This window comes from Pteropus medius, unplaced genomic scaffold (assembly GCF_902729225.1).
Source record: "Pteropus medius unplaced genomic scaffold, Ma_sr-lr_union100, whole genome shotgun sequence".
Classification (NCBI taxonomy): Eukaryota; Metazoa; Chordata; class Mammalia; order Chiroptera; family Pteropodidae; genus Pteropus; species Pteropus medius.
This window is the reverse complement of record NW_024355205.1, coordinates 15676303-15694939: the sequence shown is the minus strand read 5'-3', so window position 1 is coordinate 15694939 and position 18637 is coordinate 15676303. Positions and strand designations below refer to the sequence as shown.

Sequence of the window (18637 nt, the reverse complement as noted above, 5' to 3'; positions counted from 1 at the left end):
GGTGGGAGAGGGCAACTTGCTCACGTTTGAAGTATACCATGTGACACCATCACATATTCTGTCGGAGGTGGTGGAGAGGGAACTAGCATAGAATTGTCTCCTGGGATGTATATGAATGGCTCTGCTCTCACTTTTTTTGGTGGTCTGAAAGCTCTCAGAATCTGCATCCCTTCGGACGTAGAACTTCTGCTATGTTTTTTAAAAGCGAAATAGAATAAACAAACATACATGAAAAGAACAAAATAATAATAATTTGGGGAGTCTTCTCTCAAAGTTGGCCAAGAAGGAAGTGGCATACAAATAATGGTGGTGTTTGGTGGGTTTTCTGCTATGAAAGAGCCCCCAAATTGAATTATCTCCTTAATAAAACAGTGTCTTCTTTGACCTTACTTTGGAGTAAGTGGATGAATATCTAAGAGGCCAGCTGGGCTGCAACCTAGGAGGCTATATGGCTTCTGAGGTAGGATGCTTCTCCACAACTTTGAATTCCAACTTCCCTTTATTCTCTTCTCATTGTTGGAGACATTACTTACAGAAGTACGTTTAACACCCCCCCACCCCACTCCTCACCCCTCCATGCATTCCCACCCTATATCTTTATTCTGATCTAGTGAATCTTAGAAGTGACAAATTAAAGTTTTCTAGGTGACCTTTCCTCCTCCGTCAAGGTTGTCTTTTGTTTTTGTTTTTTTATCCCCATAGTTCTCAAAAGGAAAACTGCTAAAAGGTCACCTAAACAAACCCTTAAGATGGAGAATCTCTACGACTTCACTTTAATTTTAGGAGTCATTTCATGTCTTATTGAATTTTTAAAGTTGTTTTCAATGTCTCATTTTCCAGACTTCTTAGGGCTTAGGAAGAAAATAAAATGAAGTTAAATGAAATCAAAGTGAATTGAGTGATCTACAATGATGTCAGCAATGATTCCCAAGCAGCTGCCTCCCACATCACATCTCCCGGGAGTGGCGAGTTCAGCATCACACATTTACTCTGGTAGAGAAAAGCACAGGCACAGGCACAGGCACAGGCTCTGGCTGCTCCAGGTCAGCTGAAAACTCAAAAGCAACCACCCTTTCTGGACAACTTCTGCCTTCCCAGTACTTAACATTGACGGAAAAATTCCTGTTCGAAAAATCAGGACTTTAGGTCCTAACAAGATGAAGTTATATACTTAACAGTGACAACCTGAATGACATCTGGGTAGAAGGGCTCCCCTTTCCTGTCTCCTCCGCCCCACTGATCCAAACTTCCTAGAGAATATTCCACATTTCCTGAGTAGGGAACAGAAAACTCAGGTCAACTTGGACGTTTACAAGATGGCAAACAAGTGGAGGAAGGATGAAGGGGATCAACAGGGCAAATTCGGAAAGCTGATATCTCATTTATTTTGACCATTTAGGGAACTTTTTGATTATCATCTTTTTTCCTTCCCTGATTTCAAAAAAAAAAAAAAACCTCTTAAATTTCTAGGGAGGACTCTGCAACAGGAAGAGAATGAGAACATAGATGAATAGGGAAAGTGGCGTGTCCGCCCCATCGCCTCCCTCCCCAACACACACACACACACACACACACACACACACACACACACACACACACACACACACACACACACACGAGTGTTTCGTCCAGTTTAAAAACTGCTGCCCAGGTTGTATGCATCCCTAAGCAGCAATGAAGTGTGGGCTTCCCTGCAGTGCTCGCTGCCTTTTAGCACCTTACGTTATCAGGTGACATCTCACACCTCCCACTCCCCACCACTACTGGGATAACTGTCCTCGGTGACCTTATACGTTTTTACTTAGCAGTATCATTTTGAGAGGAAAACCCGCCGCGGCTTTCCGAGTCGGGGCCGCGGGGCCCTCCCCGCCTCCACGCCGCAGACCGCAGCGCCAGGAGCGCGGATCGATCTGTGCTGGGAAAGAACGGCCTCTCCGTGCCGCCCGGCACGTCCCACGAGCAAAGGCGCGGAGTCCGGAACGCGCTGTTCCGCACGGGGAACAACCTTCCCAGGGGCCTTGGGAGAGGTTCTGGCCTTTTCTAACGAGGCCCAGGCACCTCCCCCGTGGGCCCCCGGCTCGTTCCTGGCAGGATCTCTGCATCCCTACCGCCGGGCATAGTTGCCCCAGCACCGGGCGTAGGTAGTCGCGTCTGCAATCAACACAGACCTTTGGGCCGCCCGGACTGCGCATGCGCGGAGGGGGCCCGTGTTTCCTCAGGCTCAGGCGGCTGGAGAGGGCTGGAGAGGGCTCAAGCGGCAGCCATCAAGCTAGGAGCACTCCCAGCTGATAATGAGCTTGGCTCTCTGTCCTATCTCCCAGCAGCGCGCTGGGGATGCTGAGCCACAGAATGCGAAAGGCACAGGCTCCTCAGAGCAGGGATCCCCAGCCCTTGGCCACAGACCTGAAAGGCCATGGCCTGTTAGGAGTCTGGCCACACAGCAGGAGTTGAGCCATGGGCAAGCCAGCGAAGCTTCATCTGTTTTTGCACCTGCTCCCCAGCCCTGGCATCACTGCCTCAGCTCCACCTAAGATCATCAGGCATTAGATTCTCATTGGAGCACCAGTCCCTGGTGCCGAAAAGATTGAGGACCACTGTCTTCGAGGATACCTGCTTTATGCCTCCATTTTACAGATGAGGAAATCAAGGTCCAAAGGATCAATGAGAAATGACCAATGCTGTATTTCTGGATTCTGGCAGCTGGGATCAGATCCAGTTGTTGTTGGCATGGTTTAGGCACTCCTTCAGTGAACTTTTACCAAGCTCCTGAATACTGTGTACTAAACGTATGCATGGCACGAAAGATAACCACGAATGCAACGGAAGCAGTGTAACCATAGCCACCACAGACTTGGGCATAGAATAAGAAGGGCCTGGATTTGAGTTGATGATTTATAAGACTATACTACTAGTTGGATGGTCTTAGTGAAGCGGTTAACCCCTCTAAGCTCTAGTTTCCTGGTCTGCAAAATGGAGATAAAAATAAGACTTACCTGCAAGGGTCAAGGGGCTTAAAGGAGGTAAGGTGCACAATGCTTAGCATAATGCCTGTATGTGGAAGTCACTCAACTATTCGTGCAATGTTTTGAGAAGTAGAAAGTGCTAAGTGCATAGGCCTTCACAAGAAATCACAGTACTCATTACCAGACAGAAGTCATGCGGAAGGAGGGGGAAGGTACTTTCCCGTGTGCAGCACTCAGGAAGACTCATGCGGGGTTGCATGACCTGGCAAGGCAGAGAAAGGAGGAAACGGCCTCTGTTTATCTTCCCTCCCACTGTTCCTGCCCTTCCCCCACCCTCTCCCCTTCCTCCTCTCCCAGTTTTCACTGTGATTCATGGTGGCTGCAGAGATACATGAGGACTTCTTATGAGGGTGAAATGTGTTCTGCAAGGTGGTATAATTTAGAAGTCTCACTTTATCACAGGGACCTCTCTCCTCTTTTCCTAGGCAGGACGAGCAAAAAGAAGGAGTAGTGGGGTTAAGTAGATAAGAAGGAATGAGGGTTAAGAGTCTAAGGTGTCAGGTTGGAGTAGTCTGGAATCATAGATCATCAGAGTTGAAGATCATCTGGGACAATGATGATCCCTCTTGTTAATGAAGAAACAGTGAAAAACTGTGACAGGTAAAAAGTCATCAGGTTTTAGACTGAAGTTAGAGCCCTGGTTTTCTGTGTCTCCATAGTTCATCCATTCACACAGACCGCTTTGGGTGATACATTATGTACTGCCAGGTATAAGGTTCTATCTCCACCCTATGCACCTTACAGCAGGGAGTGGAGAAGGGAATATAGGAAATCAGGAGGACTCCCAGCTTCTTTGTGCAGCTTCACGGATGGTGATACCATTGACTGTGAGAGTGAGAAGAGGAATACAAACTGGTCTGAGAGGAAAGTGGTGTATTTGAACATATTTTTCACATGCCTAACTCCAGGAGGCAGTTAGGAACATGGGTGCCAGGCATGAGCATGAGGCCTGGAGGTGCCTATCAGGGAATGGTCAACATAGAGGTGGTCACTGAGGCCGGGGAGGGTCTGAGATGGCCCAGAAAGAGCCGGTAGAATGAGAAGATCATGAGATAGATGAGAACTAAACCCTGACAGATACCAGCTTCTAAGGATCAAATAGGGATCCTGAAGAGAAGGCAGAGAACTGAGAAGAAAACCAGAAAAAAAGTGGCATGAAGCAATCAAAATTCCCTAGGGGGAGGAAATGGTCAACAGTGAGAAATGCCGCAGAAATGTCCATGTGCAAGCACTGGAATGTGCCCATTGAATTTGACAGTGAGGAGGTCATCGATAACTCCTGTGACCCCGGTTTCATCATTTACATGAAAGCAGAAACCAAGTCACACTGAGAAGTAAATCGAGTCAGGGAAAAGGTACAGCAGCAGTAGCGGGTATAGCCCACTGCTTCAGAAGAGTTGGTTGGGCAGAGAAGGGGAAGTTACAGCTGGGAGGCTGGGTGAGTTTCTTGTCATTTTACTATGGGAAACTGAAACATACTTACATGGTAAGGAGAAGCAGGAAGGGTTAACAGGGAGAAATAAATTGGGGTGTCAGTATAACTTCCATAGGGGTGAATGGGAAGAGAGGGCATTCCAAGCCCAGATAACCTAAAGGAAGGATTCCTCTTTCTTTGTTCTTTTCCTTCTATCGTTGAGAGGAGGCAATGCACTTGGAGGGTTTAGAAATGAACTTGGAGAATTCTTCAAATAAGCTTTGCCTCTTTCAGGATCTAGCCATGGCTGCACTCTGACCATCAAATGCATTTAATCAGCCCCATTTGCATGTGGAGCTGTGCCCAGTGCCACACAAATAACATGAAATAGATGCTGTCATTACCATATCAGTCAGAACTCCAGGTAGCAAGTGACCGAAACCCAGTTCTAACCAGCTACACCAAAAATGGAATCCACTGGTTTGCTAAACTGGGTAGACTGGCTTTAGGCATGGTTAGATTTCAGATGCTTAAAAGATGTTGTCAGAAATAATATGAACAATGTTTTGAAATTTTCAGTGTGTTTTTCTCTTTTGCCTTTCAGAGCATATGAATTTAGTCTACTCAAGGCATTCATCTCCCTACAGTTAGAGAGTGGGGGAGGGATGAAGATTCTTTCCAGATGGTATGTAAAGAGAAAGAAAAGGTAACACTCAGCTTCTGACATTCAAAAGTAGAGTTCGTACCAAGACGATAGCCATGGAATTCAAACTCTTACCTTGAGAAAAAAATCCTCTACATTCCATTACCTTTCTCTCTACAAGAGCGAGGCCCGGGTTTGGTAGATTAAGCCTTGGGGTTTATTATAGAAAGTCTAGACAGGGAGAAAGTGGTGGGGGTAGGGCTTGTGGGAGGACAGATCAAGACAGGAGCCCTGGGAGGAGCAATTGTGTTGGAAAAGTAATGATTAACCCCACAGTATGGGAAGACTTTATCCCCAACCACCCCTCCAGAACTGTGAGAGGGAGAGCCTGGGTAGCCTAGTGCTAGTCAGACAGGAGGCGTCCACTATGGACTTTCTAAGCAATGCTATGTCCCCATGTAGCTCTGTCTGAAGCAGTGCTCCCAAAGGTAGCAGCAAGTCTGTGGCCAGGTTGCCAGAGTGATCACTATAGCAAGGCAAGTCAGTGGCACAGGCTGCCGAATGGACCACTGAGACAAGGACTAGTAAGTCATAGCCAGAAGTCAGAGAGTCTACAGCACCTGGAAGAATAGAGAAGAGGCTAAGTCAGCCAGGGGTCATCTTTGGGAGGACTGCCTCGGACTAGAGGATGGACCATGAGCTTGCCATCCACAGACTTTCACATCGGATGCTATCAATACACTCAGGATAGCTAAAAAGTAGGCTTTGCCTTGAGATGGGCAGACACCAGGCAGCTATGCTCAAGGACCAGTACAAGGCTAGGAGTTCCCTTTCTTGCAACACAATGAGGACACAGACGCCACACACCGCCCTTTTACCTCCACCCTATACACCTTACAGGGATGATGATCAGAACATTTAAAATTCTTACAGGCTCAGGTACTGACCAGTCTGGATGGAGGTGCCCTGCTGTGTCCAACACTAACCCTTTTATTGATGGATTGTGGGAGCTTGGATAAAAATCCCAGGGAAGGGGCAATGGGAGGTGCTCAGGGAACTCAGGGCAGCACCTATTTACCAACTGCTCCAGCCATATTCCAGTATTTTATCAACCAGGTCAGACATAACGGTGTGTACAGGTAAATATCAGCCGTCAGTCCAGATACCATCATCTTTCTGGGAGGAGCAGGAGAAGGGGGTGGCCAACTGAGCATATTCTCAGTGGGGATGTTAAAATTATTGGATTGGACCAAGATTTAAACCAGTTTCTCTTCCTACTAACCAGTGGAGGGCCAGATTGATTGTAATCAAACCAGAAAAGCCACATTTCATTGAAACGTCCAACTTGCAGTGTGAGTCGAATTTACCCTCCATTTTCTTTGTGTGGGCTTCCCTCTCAGGCAGCTGTTAGCAATCCCAAAGGTCAGAGAATGTCTTTCAAAATAGTGACAGCAAAAATCCCGGGTCAGGTTCTCATTGGCTCAGCTTTACTCATGTATCTGTTTATGAACTAATCTTTGACTGGCCAAGCTCAGGTCAATCTAACCTCATGAACTGAAAGTGGAGAGGGGCATGGCTTCCCAAAGGAAAATCAAGATGCCATTAGTAGAAAATAGGGTGCTGGTTGTTGGGGAGGCGCACCACTGTTGCCTTCTGGGGTTTAACTTTCTAAAATTCTCAGGGATGAATGCAGTGTTTCTGTAGCATGAAGTAAATGGGCATCTGAGCACTTATTAAAAAGTCTATCAGTGTAGATAATTAATGCTGAAAATCATAAATCAAAGCAGAATTTTTCTCTTCTTAAATTTTCTTACCACATTAATTAAATTAATTTTTAAGAATTGAATTTGAGGAATATAATCAACTAAATGTCCAGCTTAGTTTAAAGCCTAGTACAATCCATAAATAGTTCCATTTATAAAATGCTCAGTCTCCTCTTGTGGATGTGAAGACAATACCTGTCTTACTTTTTCCCTGTGTATTTTTCCCTCTTTTTAAAGTAAATCGCCCTCTTCTAAGTCCAAGAGAAACTGGAAATCAGTTCTTGATGGTAAAAAAAAAAAAAAAAAACTTTTTATAATAAATAAAAATGTTTATTTATTCCAAGAGAGAGAGCAAAGGCAGCATTAGCTTTTCTTTACAGAATTTTATTTTCAATATCATAAAACACTTCACGTAATTTTTAAAAATATCAACCCTAAGTAAAAAGAGATATTTAAGGTCTAGAGAAAGGAAACATAATCATCAATTTTACTCTAAAAGTTATGCTTTGACTCTTTGGAAATACTATTATTATTCCATAAGGAATATCTTAAAATGTACATTCTATAAAATTTAAGAATTTAGAATTGAATAGAATTGAAAAACTCTCTGAGGAAAAAAAAAAAGGTCAATCACTATATAAGGAGAAATAAACTCATCATGCCCTGGCGTTTGAGTCACACAATTATTTTAGAAAGGGCTGGTTTTCTCTGCATGTGGAATCCAGGCATTCATTTATTCATCAATTATTTATCACACCCACTGTCATTTCTTCACACTGTGCTGGGCACCGGGGATGTGAAGATGAGTAAGACAGGCTCCTGTCTGGAAAGGAAGGAGATAAGATGGGTCGCACAGGGGTCCACTGAAATGTGCAGTCATGCTGGGGGCTTGCTGTTGGGAACAGCCAACTTTCCAGCAGGGTGGATGGCTCAGAGGCGAGCTGGAATAATAAGGTGCCTGCAGGATTGGCTTTTCTCACAATGCCCGGAGCTGTGCCGGGGAAGCACTCATAGACATTTTACTGCCCTGGCTGAGACAGAGGAGGTTTGGAAATCCTCTTTGGCAGCCCTTAGGCAGCTGGGCTCTGTGACAGTTGAGAAACGAGAACTCCTGGTTTCCCCAGCTCCTCAGCATGTGTGCCCTGGCACTGTCTGCGGAGGCCTTGGGCATTCTGGTCATTCACTGAACAGACAGTTATTGAGTACCAGCCGTAGGCTGTTCAAGCAAAGCAGATTAAACTCATAGGGAGTATATCAGTATATCGAAATGGTAGAAAATGCTGTGGAAAAAAAGAAAGCAAAAACGGAATGGCAGAGAATGTGGGATGGGAGTTATGTGGTATAAAATAGGGTCTTTAAGAAATCCAACATGCAGACTCAGTCCCCACAGTTACCTGAGCACCCGAGGACCTCAGTTGGTGATGCATTAGCAGCCTGCCAAAGAAAGTGGCAAGGACTCTGACCCCAGCATTCCTGAGAAGTAGCCAGCTCTGGCCAAACAGGCTTCCCAAAGAGTTTTCTCAGCTGCTGAGTGGAGCTGGTACAGCCAGAGTCTGGGAGTTCATGCCTGCAGAGGAAATAAGGTCATTTATTCTGGAGGTGAGGGGAAGGTTTGTTTAGATGTAGGCAGGTCCCCTGGCAGCATCTGGGGGAGAAGGGTATCCAGCTTCCCCAAGAGAGAAGGTCAAGGCCCTGAGAGAAGGTCAAGGCCCTGGCCAAGAAGACTGGCACCAGGACTCGTTTCGAGTCTCCTCTGGAAGCTGGAGTGTAAATCGGGAAGAGAGTAGATGCCAGGTCATTGGAATGGGCTGGGAGGCACAGCTGTGTTGGTATGGGGATGGGGGGTACCACCCCACTGCGCACCAGGTTACAGCCGGGGGGCAGAATAAAGAACTCAGGGCCAGATTGTTAGATTGGAGCAGAGGGTTGGCGTAGCGTGGCCAGGTTTCAGGGCCTTTGGGAGCCAAGCCAAAGGTTTGTGTTTTTCTCAGATCTACTAACAGTGGCCAAGGTGACTCTCGGCTTTTGGCTGTAGCCAAGACTTGCTTGTTGTGTCATCTCTATAAGCCCCATGGTGCTTTTAACCATGAGCCAAATAACACTGAAATAAATCGGAGGTCTATTGAGAGTGCAGCTAGGGATGACAAGGAAGGTGAAATGGCAAGGAATCCCCAATTTTTTTTTATTACTAAAGCATAATTCCCAATAAAAACCAAGCAGAAAGTGACTTAAGTCCCTGGGGAGAAAAGTATGTACGGTAAACAGTGACCAGCACAGCATGCCCTCCTGTATGGACACCAGGTCAGAACAACGTGTCACGTTGCCACTTTGATCATGGAATTTGGATCAGAGAGAACTCGAGATTTGGCTCTGGTCTCTGCCACCTGTTGGCTTCGTGACCTTGGGTAAGTTATTCAACCCTATGAGCCTTCGTTTCTTCATCTGTATAGTGGGAGAGTGCAAGCTGGAGCCTGTGCCAGGATTCGGTCATATCTGATGAGCTAGTGGGGAAATCCCCCAGGAACCGGGGAGCCTGCCTCTCTTGAGCCAAGCATGGTGAGCTCACCAAGTGGCAAAATGTCCATGTCAGGGAAAGGAGTTGTTCTGAGTACACTCTGGTAACTGTGGCTAATCTGTCCTTGGCCCTGTCCTATGTTAGGTCTGTTTCTGAGCAGAGCCTTTACTAAAGCTAACAAGATTGTTTGCTAAATACTCTAAAAGACACTTCAGTACAGAATCCCTGTGATGGGCCCCCCGTAAATGAGCATAACAGGAGAGGAAGGCATCTTCTGCACAGGGCAGCCTTGCTAGAGGGAGACGGTAGAGCAGGGAGAGGGGGCCGTGCCTGGTCCCTGGGCAGTGATTTTGGTGACTACATGTAAGACACCCTACCCCAGGAGATCCCCAAAAGTGCAGGGAGGAGGCCGCTTTGCTGGGATTAAGCTCTATGTGGTAACGAGTGAACGTTTAGACTATTAGTCTTGACGTGGCTTCCTTTGCCCCATGCAGCTGGAAGAAACTTGGTTAATGCCTATCCTGTGGGGATCGAACGAGACTTTCCAGGCAGGAGCCTGGATGTGGCAAGTACATGGTAAGGGTCAGAATCCCCTCAGAAGCCACGCAGAGAACCCGCGGGAGCCCTCGGAGGGCTAACTGTTGAGGGACATCCCTCAGTATGTCTGGGGATTGGGCAGCATCCCCGTGACAAAGATTTTCAATCAAAAAGTAACCTAACACATATTTTTACATACTTACTATGTGCCAGTACGGCGTACATGCTGAGGGTTTGATTTATTTTTTCTCAGCACTTTACAGTTTACAAAATACTTAGATTTGCATTTTATTCACATTAGCTTTCACAGCAACCTAACGGTATAGGATTCCCCATTTACAGATGGGAAGACTGAGTTTCAAAGAGCCTAAGTAATTTATCCATAATATGCCAACCAATAAGGGTGCAACTAAACTCAAATCTTTCCTCTTTCTTTGTTGGGAAGCTGAGACCAAAAAATGAAAGAACAAAGGAGAAACTCAGTTAATACTAAAACTTGAGGTTCTGACTAGAAGAGCCAGAGAAGACAGATCTTTGCAGCTGGACATCCGGAAGAGGTCAGCTGGGCGTACAGCTGGATCTAACCAGAGGGCAGAAGGCTGGGGACACGGTGTAGGAAAGGAGACAGCGTATGGGGAGGGCAGGCTCCCAGGGGGATCTGCTTGTTGCCTGAAGCTGCCCAGGCTTCTCACATTTCACAGAAAATATTTACAGACCTTTCAAAAAGAAACTGCAAATCATTCCCTCACGTTTCAGAAGTCGTAACAGAGGCTTTGCTCCTCTTGCTGTCTGGGCCATCAAAATCACCTCTCATGACTTTGGCGACTGCTGGTCTCAGGGTCTGCATCCCGTCATTTCTAATTCTTCTTGGGGAACTACTTATGACATTGTAAAAGTATGCAAAGCTACACACTGAAATGTGCCAATATCACATTAGTTAGTCAGAAATGATGCTCATTTCAAATTGCAGGGAGGAGAAAGAAAAAACAGAAGAGACAGGACAAGGAATGAACATTTATGGGCCATAGTCTGTACTGGCACCTTTCACATTCATGATCTCTTTTAAAACTCACTGCAGTGTAATGTGAAAGATGATATCAATGACACTTTGGCAACTGAGGAAACAGACGCTCAGAGAGATAATAACTTGGCCGAAGTCACACAGCTAATAAGTGGCAAACCTAGGATTTGAACCCAGGTCTGACTGCAGAATATTTTTCAATATTCCACAATTTATAGCCTGTGGAATTCAGATGGAATTAAGAGAGGACCAATAAACACAGTTTAATTGACAGTAAAATTCTTGATCCTAGTTTTTATTCATTCGAGTTTCCAAACCATGCAGTTTCCAAATTATCAGCTTCCGAGGAATTCTTAAATCCTCGGAAAAATTACAGTACTCAGGATTCATGGAATCCCAACAGTTAGAACTGGACACCGACTGAGATGCCACCAGAGGACCCAGCGTGGAGCTGAGTGACTCTACGTACGAACTTTTTCATCTTTAGCAGCGTTTGTCCAAAAACAGGGCCCATCTTGCACTGGGTAGAGGATGAGGAAGAAACTCTCAGGTGAACCTGCCTGGTTTCCTCAAACTCTGTTTAATACGAGCACCAAAGTTTGACGCATTCAAACTGCTTTACTTTCTTTGGCAACTCCAGTTTTGACATGAGAGCAAGAAATACGTCTCCCCCTTGACAGGAACAATGTGTGATGTGAAAGACCTCAGGTGCTGTGCTGGGTTTTGACAGTTCAGAAGAAAGCACCTCCTGCCTGCTCTGTTCAATCCCAGTCCAGGTGAGTCACTGCATTTTCAGCCACGCAAGTATTTTAAGACACAAGAAATCTAAGCCAGAACAGGCAGAGAAAGGTGAAGGATAGATTATTGCCATTAACTTTGATGGTGTCTTGTTGTCATGGTGCTGGGAAAATCATTTTCATTTAGAGTCTCACTCACTGCTGTTTTGCCAGAATTTTTGACTTGGGAGGCTGGTGGCCACCCTGATGCAGGTGTGGCCCATAGGTGTGTACACTCACATACACCCGCTGCCTACACCCACTCGAGAAGGCTCACATTAGTTATTTAGGTTGTGGTTAAAAGGCTCTAACTCATATCGAAGGCAAACTGTTCCCTCTAGATCAGCTTGCAAGGAGCCAGCGTGACCCTGCCAGTCACCCACCTCCCATGACATCACTGCAAGTTCTGGAGCAGAGTCAGTGACTGCCTGAGCCACCTCAACCTCTGCTACCTGGTTCAGCATTTGACCTTGGAAAATGCCACCATCGCCATTCTCTTAAATATGATGCAAGGCTCAGGTCTCGTGCCGTTTTGAGAGGCAGAGGGAACTTTGAGGTCTGCCAGGAGCTGGGGAGGGAGGCGGGTGTGCTGGCCAGGAGAAATGACTGGAACCCATTGTTCCAGGCTGCATTCCACAGGCTGGCATCGCCTGGGAGGGCGGCCTCTTCTGCTGGCATCTACACTGCAAAGTTCTGCATATATGCACTGAAATGAGGCACTCATCAGTACCAAGAGACTAGCTTGGAGCAGGAAATTAGTTCTACTGTAGCCCTCCAGAGTGAACCACCCTGTAGGAACCATGAGATAAACTGTGCTCTCCACTCAGACTTCCCACGAGCTCTCTCCCTCTCTCCTGCGCCCCTTTCACCTGCCCTTACCTAGGGGACTGCGGTGGTAGTGGGGAGCGGGTTGGGGGTTGGGGAGACTACCTTGCTATCTACCTTTTCCTGAATTCCCTTAATTAAACTAAACCTTCAAGTAATAGAAAGAGCAAGTAAGCTCCATGCCTGGCCCTCTGGTCCCCTCCCCCAGATTTTGACTCCAGGGCTTGAACAGGCTTATTTGTATTAAGGTCCCAAGTGAGTTGATTGCAGGTGATCCCGGACTACACTTTGAAAAATACTAGGGCAGAAATAAGCCAGCAAATGTATGGGATACATCTGGTATGAGTAGTAATTTATCTAGTTTCTTAAAGTAGTGTATGGGCTGAATTGTGTCCCAGCACCTAAATTCATATGTCGAATTCCAACTACCAATACCTGAGAATGTGACTGTATTTGGAGACAGAACTTTTAAAGACATAATTAAGTTAATGTAAGGTCATTAGGGTGGGGGCCCTAATCCTACAGGACTGGTGTCCTTATCAGAAGAGGAGATTAGGACACTGACACGCACAGAGGGAAGACCATGTGAGAACATGGTGTGAAGTCAGCCATCTGCAAGCCAAAGGGACAGGCCTCAGAAAAAAAACCTGCTGGCACCTTGATCTCAGACCTCCAGCTCCAGAACTGTGAGAAAAGAAATTTCTATTGTTTAAGCCACTTGCTCTGTGGAACTTTATTATGACAGCCCTAGCAGATTAATACAAATAGGAACCTGATTTCACTCGATAATCATCTCAGAAAGTAGAGACTGCTTTAATGCATTGTATAAACAAGGTTGGTTTATGGAGCAAAGGACATGAACCCCAGCCCTGGAGTCATAGAGGTGGCTCAGCCTACTCAGAAACACAGCTTCCAGTGCCAGACATTCCTGCACACAAAGACCAGCACCTTCTTTTCTGGCTTACCACCTGAGTGACTTCAGATAAGATGATGATGATGATGATGATGATGATGATGATGATTTATTATTATTTAGCAAATGTATATATAGTGCTTACTATGTGCCAGGTAATATCCTAAGCACGGTACAAATTATTAACTCAATCCTCTTTACAACAGTGTGACATATATATACTGCAGGTCCACAATCCTTTTTTCAAAATCCTTAGAGCCAGCACTGTGTGGTGTGTCAGAATTTGAGAAAGATAATGTATAACATCCTGCAGCATCTGCGACAGTGGCCTGTAATCAAACAGATTAATATTTCTGTAGGAGATGTATATGTTGCATAAATAAAAACTATAAGTAGCCCTGTGTCAACTCAAGACAGATTTTTTTTGTGTCTAGTGAGTTTATTTCAGGTCAGATTGTGTTGCCAAGTGAGTTATAAATACAATTTTTGGTATTTGAGCTTTTAAGGTTTTGAAATTGTGGATTCCTGCCTTACAGATGGAGAAACTGAGGCACCAGGAGGTTAAACAACTTACCCACATTCATTAATTCATGGAAGGGGATGCGGGCTGGGCTACCAGCACAGATAGCCTGACTCCAGAGTCCCTGCTCTTCACAACGACCTGCTGTGCCGCTCTGTACAGCCCACCTCTTGGGGCCTGACCCACTTGTGGGATATGAATTACACCAAGCTCACAATCTTGCTGTGAGGACCAGGTACAATGTAGGTAGAGTTCTGTTATGGATTGAATATCGCCTCCCCCCCCAAATTCATAAGTTGAAGTGCCCAATACCTCAGAATATAACCTTAAATGGAAATAGAGTCATTGCAGATATAATTAGTTAAATTAAAATGAGTTCATTAGGATGGGCTCTAATTCAATACGACTGTTGCCCTTATTTTAAAAAGAAGTTTAGACACAGAAAGACATGTACTCAGGGAGAACGCTAATTGAAATTGAAGGCAGAGATCAGGGTGATGCTTCTACAAGCCAAGAAATGTCCAGAATTGCCAGCAAAACACCAGAAGGAAGGAGTTCTGGAACAGTTCTTCTGGTCCAGCCCTCAGCAGGAATTAACCCTGACAGCTTTACCTCGAACTTCTAGCCCCCTAGAACTGTGAGACAAATCTTTGTTCAAGCCACCAAGTTTATGGTCCCCTGTTAAAGCCACCCCAGCAAACTAATACAAATTCCTTCCACAAGTGGCAGGTTTTAGAATGGTAGCTAACCACACTTATTATCTTTATGACAGAGGCTTCAGATACTTCATGGAAAAATAAAGTCAGAGAGTTAGATGATTTTTAAGGCCTCTTTCAATTTCCAGGTCTAATTTTCTGTGTTTATAACATGAGGGCAATTCAATTCCACTTGTCATTTGCACCAGTAGTCTGGCTGTTAAGGCATTGCTTTGCTGTTTTAAAGATGAGCTAATGTAAAGGTGGCCTTAATCAGCAAAACAAAATAAAGCAAGGAATTTTTTTTTCCTGTGTTGTGGGTTATGTCCCTGTACATTAAAACTGAAACCATGTGGGACTTAATTTGCCTTCTGATGTTCCTGTTTGTATCATGACCTCACTCAACTGAGAGTTTTTCTGAATCCATTTCACTTGAGTCTTCAGGTCTACGGAGTTTAACCCACAGTATGTGTATGGGCTACAAATTCTGCAGAGGAAAGCAAAAATCTAAGAAGTTATTTGCTGTGTGTTAAGAGTGTATTACTAGAACCTCATTTGGGCATGGAAAGTTTGGGTTCTTCATGTGGAAATTCGTCCCCTCTCAGTCATTTCACTGAGCAGATAAAAGCTGCTTTAAGAGAGTCTAAAAAGCTGTTGAATACTTTTTCTGTTTATAGAACAAGGCATGGTGGGGCCAGTGTAAGGAAAGAGGTAAAATGATAAAATGTTTTCCTCAGGCTTAGGCACAGACCCCTTATTGTCAAGCTGGTTCGGACCTTTAGGCCTCTGGCTTTAAGATTCTAGACATCGATTCAGAAAATGATTTGCTGTAGATGGGGGGTGGCCCCTAAGTCCCCATCTGTGGAAACAGGAATTTAATGGCTGTGTGTGTTCAAAGAAAGGGCTTCAAGTTTGCTTCCAACATCCATTTGCAGCTGCTGTTCTCAAGGCTGCCTCTCTACTCCCTGTCAGCTCCTCGCCTTTGTCCAGGAGGCTGCCCCCAATGGCTTTCCTGAAAGCACTTCCCCGCCAAGCTGGGCACTTCCTCTCACCTCCCTGCAGCCCAGGCCTTGCTTGTCCCAGAGCCAAAGGTGGCTTTAACATTTGCTTAAGGGTTTTCATCTTTGAAATCATCTAACCAGCTATTCCTGGTTATTCTCCACCAATTTTAGAAGAAGTATGCTTTTTCCTATCATATAGATGCAGCCTGGTGGAATTCTGCTGGGGTACAAAAATGATTATGGAGTGAGAGATATCACTTTGGAGTTCTCATGGTTGGTGAATTCTATCCAGTACCAACATGGGAGGTTTAATTAAGCAAAAGTAAGTGCCTGACGGGTGGAACTGCTCAGGAGTTAAGGGCACATCCTTCCCTTTTGAATCCTCAGTGACTAGCCCGGAGCTTGGCAAATAGTAGGTGCTCAATAAAATTATTTGTCAAATGAATCTTGGTTTTCTTTCTTCTTCAGAAAGGTGTCTGACATATGTTAAGTCCAAGAATCATGGCCACAAACAAGATTGGAGAATCCTTTGCTTCATGAGAGCTCTCATCAGTCATGTCCAACACAAAGTACCGAGGCCAGGAGGCAAAGGACAGAGGTCCAGGTCCAGCTCAGCGACTCTCCAAGAGACCCCAGGATCTTCAGCCTCTCTGCACCTCAGTGCCTTCCACTGCAACATGGAGATCATAATATCTGCTCCTTCTGCCTCACTGGATGGTTATGAGAACATGACAAGAAAATAGATGTGGAAGGTTTCTGAAAATTTTAAAGACCATGCTGAAGGAATTATTTTTATTATTACAGATATCTTTATAGTTGAGCTGCTCATCTTTGTGTTTAATTTTTTAAATCTTTCTTCCTCTACATGCTCATGATCCAGGACCAAAGCCAGATTGGCCTCCTACCCCAGCTAAAGGAATATCCATCCTGGCAGACCTGCCAAGTGCCAGCCTCCTTGGAGCTTAATCATTTGCTTGGTCTGCAAACATTCTGGTTACAGGTGGCGAGTGACAAGTTAAGTTACAGGAGAATGGCTGGCAAATAGTTACTCCCTGATACAGTTCCTGTGCCTGAAGCCACTGAGAGTGGAAACAGTAGGGTCTTCTCCCCAGAGGCCTATGCTTCTCTATGGCATCCCTAAGACATTAAGTCTAGATTAGGCCCCTGTTTTGTCTAGAACAGGCCCAGGGAGGAAGCGACTAGTGGGGAGCAGCCAGCCAGTGGCCCACATTGCCCAGGCAGGAACCTGGCCTCCTGACTTCCAGGCCAATGCTCCCTCCGCTCCTCACATCTCTCTATGGATCGATGGATAGATCGATGGATGGAGGCTGTAGTAGGTGGTGCTTTGCCTCTCCTTGTTTTCTGTTGCCAAGGTAACTAAGTGAACACAAAACAGAAACAGCCCATGAGGTCTTGCTGACTCTACCCATGAGGCTGGATGATCCCAATCTCAATCAGAGCACCATAGCCAGGCTGATCCATTAGGGCTGAAGCACGGGTTTGGAGTCAGGGCCCCCTGAGGAGAAATGCCTGAGCTGTGTGGCAGTCCATATTCTCTGAACACTTTTCCTGGGCAGACAAGATGTTGAAGCTGGGATGAGATGGGGGCCAGAAGACGAGAGATTGAAATTTCTTGAGTGTGCTGATTGTCAGTATGTGACAAAGCTGAAATCGTCTGAGACCTGGCTTCTGGCTGTCCGTCCTTGCTTACTAGGAGCATCTCTAGAATGAGAGAGCAAGGAGAGAGCCTCTAGCCTTCACCTCAGAAATCTGTGCCTCTAGCTTTCCTGCTTCCTTCCAAGACGGACCTAATGTGATACCATGAGAATGAGGGCAAGGTCATCCGCTAAGCAGGCAGCCCCATGTGGGCAGAAGAGAAGGGAAATAGAAAAAAAGAGAGGTGTGCTGAGCAGACCATCCCACAGATGTCCACTGCAAAATCTCCCTCCAACTTCAAGGCCCCACTCGATGATGACCTTCTCCAACGATAGAAGAAAATAACACTTTCCGCCTCTCCGCTCTCCCAGTTTTTATCATCTGTACCTCCCTTGTGCACTTAGCACCTGTTTACCATGTATTCACCATTTGAATAACTTTTATTACACAAATACTAATATATGTACATTGAATGAAAAATTAGAAACACAAACACCCACAAAGAAGAAAATAAAAATCATTCTTAAATCTGCCATCTGGAAAAAAAAAAATCACTGTTAGCATGTGGGGGTGTTATCACTATTTAGGTTCACGTCTCTTTTCTCTGCCTGCATTCAGCTCTGCAAAAGCCAAGTCCACATCTCGCCCCCTCTCTGTGTACCCCCACAGCCGCCACTATGCTTCCATTCCACGAGGACTCAGTTCCTGCATTTTCAATAAGTGGATGACTAAACAAAGGAATAAACAAATGGACGAGTGAACAGAAGGTGGAAGAAAAAAATTCTACCCAAAACCTGTCCCCACGTAGAAGCCAAGAAGAGAAGAGAAAACTTCAGCGCTCCGCGGGCTCGTGCAGCATATCTCTTCCTCCCCTGCACAGCCCTCTCTGCTCTCATCAGAGCGGAATCAGTGCCAGGGAGTGAGTGGGGCACAGAGAATGGGCCAGACCTGGACAGCGATCATTAGGGGAAAGACAGAGACTGAAGCCGCATCCCTGCCGTGTGACTTGGACATGTCTGCTGTGGCTTAAGGAAAAAGAAGCTTCATGGAAACAGCCAAGTCAAGGTCACCACATGTGTGCAGTATTTTAGGCCCAGCAAGCAATCTGGCAAATTCAAAGCCTCTTGGAAATGGGTTCCAAGAAATTTGATTTTAGCAGCGCCGTTGACACAGGAGTACGTCCCCGTGACTTGCCCCTCACTGGGTAGAAGATTATCATTGATTTATCTGGAGCAGAAACAGCAGGACTCCACATCACGTCTTGGAAGGCAGCCGGGGCAAAAGCAGAGAATTAACAAATCTTTATTATTAATTCCAATACCACAACTCCCTGTG

At 45.6% G+C, this 18637-nt stretch overlaps 1 long non-coding RNA gene across 10 annotated transcripts; it reads left to right on the top strand.

The window, feature by feature from the left end:
• The first annotated feature begins 3119 nt into the window (after window positions 1–3119).
• Window positions 3120–18637, top strand: LOC120598689 (uncharacterized). 10 transcript variants are annotated; one of them, XR_005651705.1, is made up of 7 exons: window positions 3120–4461; window positions 5042–5122; window positions 9294–9399; window positions 9853–9934; window positions 10341–10452; window positions 11557–11692; window positions 16115–18637. It is a non-coding gene; the product is annotated as an uncharacterized LOC120598689 (long non-coding RNA). The 10 variants fall into 10 exon arrangements; XR_005651700.1 differs by lacking the exon at window positions 9294–9399; XR_005651708.1 differs by lacking the exon at window positions 10341–10452 and having other exon boundaries at window positions 11597–11692.